Source organism: Ipomoea nil, unplaced genomic scaffold (genome assembly GCF_001879475.1).
Source record: "Ipomoea nil cultivar Tokyo-kokei standard unplaced genomic scaffold, Asagao_1.1 scaffold0672, whole genome shotgun sequence".
Classification (NCBI taxonomy): Eukaryota; Viridiplantae; Streptophyta; class Magnoliopsida; order Solanales; family Convolvulaceae; genus Ipomoea; species Ipomoea nil.
Genome location: NW_017617100.1, coordinates 1743155 through 1752847, shown reverse-complemented (window position 1 = coordinate 1752847; position 9693 = coordinate 1743155). Strand labels below are relative to the sequence as shown.

General features: G+C 39.9%; 1 long non-coding RNA gene across 1 annotated transcript; it reads right to left on the bottom strand.

The window, feature by feature from the left end:
* LOC109174945 lies at positions 1 to 632 on the bottom strand. Its single transcript, XR_002053210.1, has 2 exons — positions 422 to 632; positions 1 to 291 (listed from the first exon to the last, which is right to left on the bottom strand). It is a non-coding gene; the product is annotated as an uncharacterized LOC109174945 (long non-coding RNA).
* Positions 633 to 9693: the final 9061 nt, after the last annotated feature.

Below are 9693 nucleotides of genomic sequence, written 5' to 3'. Positions count from 1 at the left end.
AAAAGCAAAATCATTTGTTATTTATTAAAAAACGACGAACAACCATATATAGTCCTACATACTCTCATGACAAAGACAGCATGTCTTCTTACTCTTCTAGATCGAAGTTAATCACATCATGGGCGGTGTAGCTGCAGGCCGGAATATCAGTACATTGGCGGCGGTGGATGCGGACGAGGAAGATGCGGATGAGGAGGATGTGGATGAGGAGGAGGAGGAGGCGGCGGTCCCCAACGTCGTTGCCGGCCAAAACAGCCTTCTATAAGCCAACAACAGCACCAGAAGTAGGCGCTGCCCATATATGTACATACAAACCAAGAAATTATTAGTCACAACTAACGTAGAAGGTGGGATAAATTAAATGGTTAGTACAAGCTGAGGTTTAATTTCAGTGATGCTCTGATCTGAGACAGAGACTAACCAGGAAGAGATAACTCTGCAGATGTTTTGGCAACACATACCAAATAAACCCATATGAGACGTGTGGTGTGTGTGAACGTAAGGTGGTCTGGGGAAATCCATTACGTATAGTACTATATGCTATGATCCTTAGCTAGCTTCTTGGTTTCTCATCAACCTGCTGAAGATATGGCAAAATTTAATGATATCTGTGTTTTTGTGGTTTCAGCCAAGAGAGGAAGGTTGGGATAGAGTGCATATATTATATATACACCTGATTCTGCCCCTGCCCAAACGGTGGTGTTAAAATTCTATCCAAGTCCTAGCCTCCCAGGTGTAAACAACGCTTGTGATATGGCAGCGTCTTTCAAGTCCACGTAACGCACTCATAACCTTACACATTAAGGGCATCCCATTAATGGGGTTCTTTCAATTTTTTTAAAAAAATGACGCTTTGTCGGAAGAGAGAGAGAGAGGAGAGTGATTAGGTTAGTGCTTCCTGCAAGACATGGAGATTTTGTAGACTTGTGGGGCCAGCGTTTGAGGAGAGAGTTGCGTCTCACATGCGTGAGACTCAAACTCTCGCGCCCAGGCGGACGCGTAATTATTATTATTATTTTTTGTTTTTAGATTTTAGTTTTGTTTTTTTTTTCTTTTTTTTTTTCTCCCATCTCATTTTCTCTTTCCTAATTACACCTGTAAAATCACCTCAAAATTTTTACACTATTGAGGATGCCCTAAGAATATACTACCTCACATAACATTGATTAAAAAATCACTTTCATTTTCATCGTAAATTAACTACATACTACAAGTTAATAAAAAAAAATCATATAATAATCACATATAAAAAAGTTGACGGGATAATTAAATAAGTTACTATACCCAACCCGAAACACTCTTGGTCTAACCCATTAAAGCAATTAAGGTAGTCAAACAGTAATGACCAGGAGTTGAGGGCTGCACTAATTAAGCGCAGAACCAATGCATTCATTAGAGCATTGCCTCATTAAGGAGCAGTCATAGAGGGCCAACACACTTATAAAGGAGTGTGCCATTGATAAGACGGTTTTCACATATCTATCAAGTATCAAATTACATTATAGTGTTATGATATCATTTCACATTTCCACTAGAGATGACTCTTGTAATGTTAGGAAATGATGCAAGGTGGAGTTAAGCGCAAGCTAAAAGTACCCTTTTAGAAGCTAGGCCAATTGTTAATAGGTTGGGTTAATAGGATTAAGCAAATGTCAAATAAAACAGGTAAAACAAAGGACCCGGACTTGGTTTCAAGCTAAGATTCCAAATATCACAACTACAGAAATGATATACTACGTCACTTAATAGAAAGCGGTTTTTTAAATAACAGCCTTCTATTATATTTTGTTATACTAGCTACGACACATAATAGACGATGATTTTCTAAATAACCGCTTTCTATTATATACTACGGCACATAATAGACGACGGTCTTTAAATAACCGCCGTCTATTATATACTATATCGCTTAATAGACGGCGGTTTTTTAAAAACCGCCTTCTATTATATACTACATCATTTAATAGACGGCGGTTGTTAAATAACCGCCTTCTAATATATATTTACGTCACTTAATAGACGACGGTTTTAAATAATTGTCGTCTAATATATATTTACGTCAATTAATAGACGGCGGTTGTTAAATAACCGCCATCTAATATATATTTACGTCACTTAATAGACGGCGGTTTTAGATAACCGCCGTCTAATATATATATACGTCAATTAATAGACGGCGATTGTTAAATAACCGCCTTCTAATATATATTTACGTCACTTAATATACATTGGTGTTTAAATAATCGCCGTCTATAATATATTTTTAATTTTTTTTTAATTTAGTGCAATACACAGCGGTTATATACTATAATCGACGTGTAAAGGTAGGCACGCGCCTATTGAATAATATAGAACGTGTAGGGCTTTTTTATTTTCTTTCTTCGATTCCCGCACCGCACCCTTCATTCTCTTCATGACTAAGCTAGGCCGCTGTCTTCAGCCATTGAAGCCCATATACAGTGCCGCTCGCCGGTCACACAGTGGTCACGCCCTTGTCGCCGTCGCCGGTCACACAGCTCCATTGCCCTGAGCGACAGCAATGAAAGCTCCGTCTCTTCTCTTAATTAGTGTTAACTAAGATTTAATTATCTAATTAAATTACGTGAGAGAGTTTCACACCAAATATATTCAATATATAATACTTCATAATCGGATTAGTCTCGTTTGTGTAGAATGTTATATATAATTTTTTATTAATTAATACATTATATTATACTCATAAATTTCAAGTGGGAAAAAAAAACTAATTTGTATGCACTTGCCACTTGGAAATTGGAATGGTCTTAGTGTTAACTGAGATTTAGTTTAATTAGTGTTAATTAACATTTAACTGTCTACTTATATTAATGTCTTGGACTTTCAATTTGTTTTTATAGATAATTAATTTAAAGTTTTAGGAAGTCATTTTTAATGGACAAAAGTTGGATAAATGCATCTCGTATGAGTAATGAGTATGAAGACGGCGTTAAACAATTTTTAGAATTTGCAACCAAGAATCTTCCTAACAATTGCGGAAAATTCCTTTGTCCTTGTAAGAAGTGTTGTAATGGTAGGATTTTGGATACAAAAGATATATTCGAAGATTTAATTTGCAATGGATTTAATCCACGGTATACAAAATGGATATGGCATTGAGAAGATCTGTCAAATGCGTTTAGCACTTGCGTTGAGACCGAAAGGTATGAAGATGAGGACACAGAGGATCGATTAGAAGATATGATTCGTGATGTTGGAGAGGAGTTCATTAATCGATCAGAAGAGTTGAAAATACCTTATCAAGTGATGCAGAGAAACCTCTATAGCCGGGTTGTAATAAATATACACGGTTATCCGCTGTGTTAAAACTATTCAACTTAAAAACTGAAAATGGGAGGAGCGATAAGGGTTTTACGGCCTTACTTGAGATTTTAATCGATATGTTCCCGGAAGGTAATGAACTTCCGAAAACTACATATGAAGCCACAAATATTTTGTGCCCTATGGGTATGGGATATAAAAAAATACATGGTTATTATCCTAAGGATTACGAAATTAAATCAAGGCATAGGGTAAGTGAGATTCACATAAGTTTCCAAATACCAATCTTGTAGTTATTGGACTTGCAACCTCACATTGAACTCCATTTTCATTGTTATTCAACCCAAAGTTGCCCAAACAAGAATACAAAGCATAACTTCTCCTTAACCCCCGAAACACTTTCATATTGGGCATCAAGTGTGTGAATGTGTGGCTAGTTTACGAGCACTACTCTCATAGCAACAAACACACTCCAAATAAAATAGATAATTGGGATCCAACAATTATACACAAATTTCATAACAAACCCAATTCACACAACAACCCTAGAACACCTAAATCATCCCCTTTATGCATATACAACTCAAATAGGCATCAATAGAAAGAAATCAAACCAAATCTTAGTCCTAAAAAACTTAGCTACTCATAATATGAAAATAGATACACAATATTAAAGGATTAATTAAAAGTATAAATGGAATTCAAATGAAAGAGATGAAGAAGAAAACTTCTCTATTGAAACCTTGAATCTAAGATTTGCAATGTTCTTGAGCTTGGAAATGGAGAAAAAGCAAGCAATCTACCCTACTCTAAGTTATACTAGAGCTAAATCTAACTAGAAATGAAGGGGAAATGAAGTTGTGTTCTTGAATGGAAAAATTCCCCCTTTAAAATGAGGTCAACATGCCTTAAAAAATGTTCAGACGTTGCACTGGCCACGAGTGTAGCCGAGGCCACGGCCGAACCCGTAGCTAGCAAAATGGTGCCACTTGGTTGTGGCCGCACGAGCACGTGGCCACCAGGCAAAATGCTAATGCATTCTGCCTGCTAACCATGGGTGATGGACAATTTAATTATCCTCGCAAGTGCATGAATAAATTGTAATATAGCGTGCAAAGCAAGGGTCGAACCCACAAGGAATTGATACTATGCAAATTATAAAGTGGATAATTTAAAGTACTAGAATCAAATGCCAAAGATAAAGATCAATAAAACTTAGGAAGCTAAGCAATAAAATTAAACCAGAAACCAGAAATATACACCAAAATGGAAAAGGCTAGGAATGAATCAAATCCTTTCGTCATCAAGTTTCTGATTTACTCATTAGTGTCTAACTCTTCATCATCAAGTTTCTAAATGTGTCATTGTGAAGTGTGTTAAAATCCTTTGTCATTGTGGCCAAAGATTGAAGATTCAAACTTCATGGACGAACCAAAACCCTAGGAAAAGATATTAGGAGTGTTCCAACGAAACAATGTGTATTTTAATTAATTTATTTTTTTGAATATGAAGAACTCAATTATTTGTGTAATTTTGCATATTCTCTTAATATGGGATTATTGATTTACTTTCTTGCAAACTGAATAGGTGACTGACTAACTCAGATTCTCAATCAAACAGTCATTCAGATAAATAGGCAGATATTGCGTGCGGAAGACTAACGCAGAAAGTAAGTCAACACATATGTTTGTTTACTCAGTTCGATACAGTGCGTATCTACATCTGGGAGACGATCACCAATGCGTCCAATCCACTAACTCAGAATCCAATGTACAAAGGTAGAGAAGAACAATCTCACCCAAGTGCCCCACACAAGGTCAGTACCCAGTCTACAAAGGTTTAGGGATTGTTGAAGTCGGAGAACCACGCATTCAGAAGTCCAATGAAATCCATTCAATTGGAGAGCTAACTCTGATGCAGTCCGCTTCAATGACACAGTCCCACGTTGTTCCCAAAACTGAGTGATCTTCGCGTCCAATCGTTTAAGCAAAGTTGATACTTCTCAAGTTCTTCTTCGTAATCACCATGAACTTATTGTCTTGAGAAGAGGCATGACAACCAGAGATGTGTATTCTGTTTAATATAGAGTGTTGCGGCTTCAATCAATGCAACCCTAACTTCTGAACGAATAAGTATATATATACTTCTTGATTTGGACACTCTCCAAATATATCTCTGGTTGTAAAAGGTAGGACTTTTTGTGAAGAAAGAAATCTTGAGATTCGGTCCATACCTCACAAGATGATTCACTGATATTCTTTCCAAAACCATCATCTCATAACCGCGTGCCAGCTTTTAGAAACTTTCCTTTATCAGTCCTTCGGTGGCTTGATCTAGAGGTGCGTCTATTGACTTAACTGATCAATCAGTCTTCTTCAGAGACGGTCAGACACCAAGCTAAACCCTATCTTAATTTTCCATAATAATATTGCCAATTATATGTTGGGGTTTTTTCTTAAAGAAATAAAACACTAACAATTTGGTTCAATTCGTAGTACATTTCTTGAGCTTTATCCTCTAATTCTCTTAGTCTCGAGTCCTCGTGGACCCATGTCGATTAATTAGGGCAACCACCATTGAGGTGTCACTGGGTTCAGTTTCTTTAAGTGCATGCCACCAAAGATGGTAAACTTTTACCTTCTTCCAAATCATTGCACATGACCCACAAATATGAATTCACTCCTAAATTGTTACAGAACCCATCAAATATTTTTGAGGGACATATTGAAAATGGAGTGAACCGACCCGGAGAAATGGAGCATCAAAGACCCGGGGCCACGAGTTCAAGCCCTGCGCGTGACTTGGGTCGTCTCGGCGGTTGACCGCTTAGGCCGACCCCTCGCCTGATCTCATTGGCCGAGCCCACAGGCCGACCTCCTTGGTTTAGCCCATGGGCCGGCCTCCTTGGCTGAGTCCATGGGCTGACCTCCTTGGTCAAGCCCATGGGCTGACCCCTCGACCGTTCTCATTGGTCGAGCCGAGCCCATGAGCTGACCCCATCGGCTGAGCCCCTGGCCGGCCTACCCGGGCGTGGGGCGCGATCAAAGGCGGTTATAACCGTCCCCTCCACTTTAGGGGGGCGGTTAGGGGGTGCTTTATGTATTAAAGGCCTCCCTATTGTCTCATTAAGACACATTCCATATCTTTTTTCCTAAAGTATCATTGTAATAGCCTTACACTACATTGTAATAACTTGGCAACACAGCCTTAATACAATGTTTGGTCCCTATGACCCTACAACCTGTATTTTGCCTATTTTACCTATCCATTTACATTATCCGTTATTTATCGGATTTATTAATTCAGACCACCCGGATTAATAAAATCCATTATTGGTGCTCTTGTTGAGAGCTCGATGTCAGACTCGAGCGAGATATTTTTTCACTAGCTATGGTGATAAGTGCCAAAGACACTTAGTTTTAAAGTCTATTAAGGGTGTAGTTTGAGCTTAATTGTGATCCTTTGTGAATCATTCTTGACCATTTGAGCTATAATGTGTATTGTGCTATAAATTATCACCGCACTTTGTGTTTTTGTGAGATTAGGAAGGTTTGAGCTTTAAAGAAGCATTGTGGCACACTCGGGAGCATTGCAAGGCAAAAGGAGCGAACCGGAGCCGAGGATAGAAGGCCCAACGCACGTTGGACGTGCGTGGAAGAGAAACAGAAAGTCCCACGCATTGGCTAACATGCGTTGGACAACAACGTTGGAAGAGATAAGTGGCCGGCTAACACACGTTGGCCGGTGCGTTGAACTTTCTGCCTTGGCGGATTTTTGAAGACCAAATTTGGTGGGAAGCTATTAAATAGGCTAGACTAGATTAGAATAGGGAGGAGACATAGAACACGAAGAACACTTAGAGATTTAGGGATTAGACAATTTCATTTTTAGCAATTTTACATTCTCTCTCTAGAATTCTCTAGCCTCTCTCTTGTGAAGGATCCTTGAAGAAGGAGTTTGACACTCTTCTACTCAAGGAGGATTATAGAGCTTCAACATTTGTAATTTCAATTGGTACTTTCTATTACTCATTTCTATTTCTAATTGCTTTGCTAGATTTGTGTTTACAATGTTGAATGATTTGATCATGAGTGGCTAGGTTTTCTAGGGATTGAATTGTATGTCTTGATCATGATACTATGTGAGCTTTAATTCTCAATCTAGGGTTATGAATGTTGTTATGCCTGTGAATCTTGTTGTTGTGGATTGTTTTGTAAGCATCCTCTGGAGCTAGGTCACCTCCTAGGGTTGTGCTAAGCAAGTGATATAGGCAAGAGATTGCTAGATCACTTGAAGTGTAACACCCCAGATTTTCAAGACATTTAAAACTTATAAAATAAAGGTGAAATCCCATTAAATCCCAAAACATAATACAAGAGTATGGGGTGCTATGCCACACCTGAGCTAGAGAACTCAGGTGCACAGGCTAACTAACTAATATCCTCAATAATGTAAAGGCATAAGCATGGCACGCAGGCCGAAAAGGGAAACTATCTACTTCTACGTTCCAAGTTCTAGCGCACTCCGGTGACTTATTCTTCTATGCCTGAAAGCCAAATATATCTGTTCAGCGAGAGATGCTGGTAACCCACTCCAACGCGTTGAAATACAATACATATAGCGATATATATAGATATACGAAAACCATTTTGAGCATGAAGATATATCCTACGAACTCTAGCTTTTAAAACCGGGAATGACTCGACAGATAAGGCCAGACACGAGCAACAGTTATAACGAACATATGCAGTTCACAACAGATAAGGCAGATAAGGCAAAGCATAAACAATAGTCACAACCCAACATAAACAATCCCCAACATAAATCCCATAGTCACATCCCCCAAGACACTCATGATCACCACTCATCCATATCACAACACATAGCACACTTTGTTGGCGCCATAGGACCAATCGCATGCCCATACATGAGGGTCAGCGCATATAGCTCTGACACGGCCCCGCAGCACCCTGCCCCGTATCGCAACACGGAGGGGTCGATCGCAACCGACCGATGAACCGCAGCTCATCATAGTGTTTGATCGCAACCAAACAGTGGACCGCAGCCCAAGAGAATGTCATCTGACCGCAGCCAGGAAAGAGGACGAACCGCAGCTCGTATAGAAACGTTTGATCGCAACCAAACGATGGACCGCAGCCCAAGAGTATCAATCTGACCGTAGCCAGCTTCTGAACCGCAGCTCAGGATAACCAATCCGATCGCAACCGAATTGGGGTAACACACACACATATCACATAGCAAGCACATGCAACCCACATTACATATTGGGAAGGGGGAGAAAGCGTATAACAAAACCTATGCGTGATCCTTCACATACTAAGAATAGTCCTAAGGGGTTCATACTCCTTCCTCCTAGGTCAACGGGATACCACTTCAACTAGCATGCAATATAGTAGACTCGTAAACCTACGAACGGTACCCGAAATATCAAACTAGACATAGGCACGAGAAACGGAGTCTGTTGGGACACCACGGGGAATGGGGGAACATTAAATGGGGAAGCCGGGATCCCGAGTGGGATGAATTTCCAGCGGGTAGCCGGTGGGTGGGGGGCTACCCGCCGGCTGCCCGCCGGAGTGTACTGTTCCGGGCAGCGGGTCGCCTGCGGGCAGCTGCCCGCCCGCCGGCTACCCGCTGCCGGGCGGTGTTTCTCGGCCGTGGGTAGGTGGTGGGTCCCCTACCCCCCACTTACCCCCCACTGACTCTTTTCACACAATAACATCCCGGGAACCTTTGTGGGACCCGAAACCATGCTTAGACACTTTACAACGCAACTAATAATTAACACGTAGACAATTAATGGATCAAATACGAGAAACGTACGACACATAACCTATCATGCTTTTCTAAACATAAAAAACACCCAAACATGCGAATTCCCCACCCGATAAACCAAGAATAATATCATACGATACAACCTAGGGTTCTAATCACTTTTATACCCACAAGAATACGATTCGTCTTCCAATTACAAGATTCGGTGCAAATAACACATAAGCATCAAGAATGCCATACAATTATCAAGAATGACATATAAACATCAAGAACTCCACATAATCATCAAGAACATCATAATTATCAAGAATCTCCCAATATCAAGATCACCCATGGAATTATCCCATCAATCATCAATAATAATATCGCAGATCATCAATACACAATAAAATGGGGAAATCCTACGGGGGAAATCATAGCTATGAAAATAGGTTTTGTTGAGACATGGGTTACCTCTTAGCCTTAATTAATTCCTTGGCTATGAAGGGTCTTTCTTTAAGCTTTCTTGCTTTCTTGATTTCTTCTAAGGGAATTCTTGGAGCTCTTTTGGGGTGGTGAGTCGTTTATTGTGGTGGGGGGTTCTAGGTGCCTCTTAAGTCC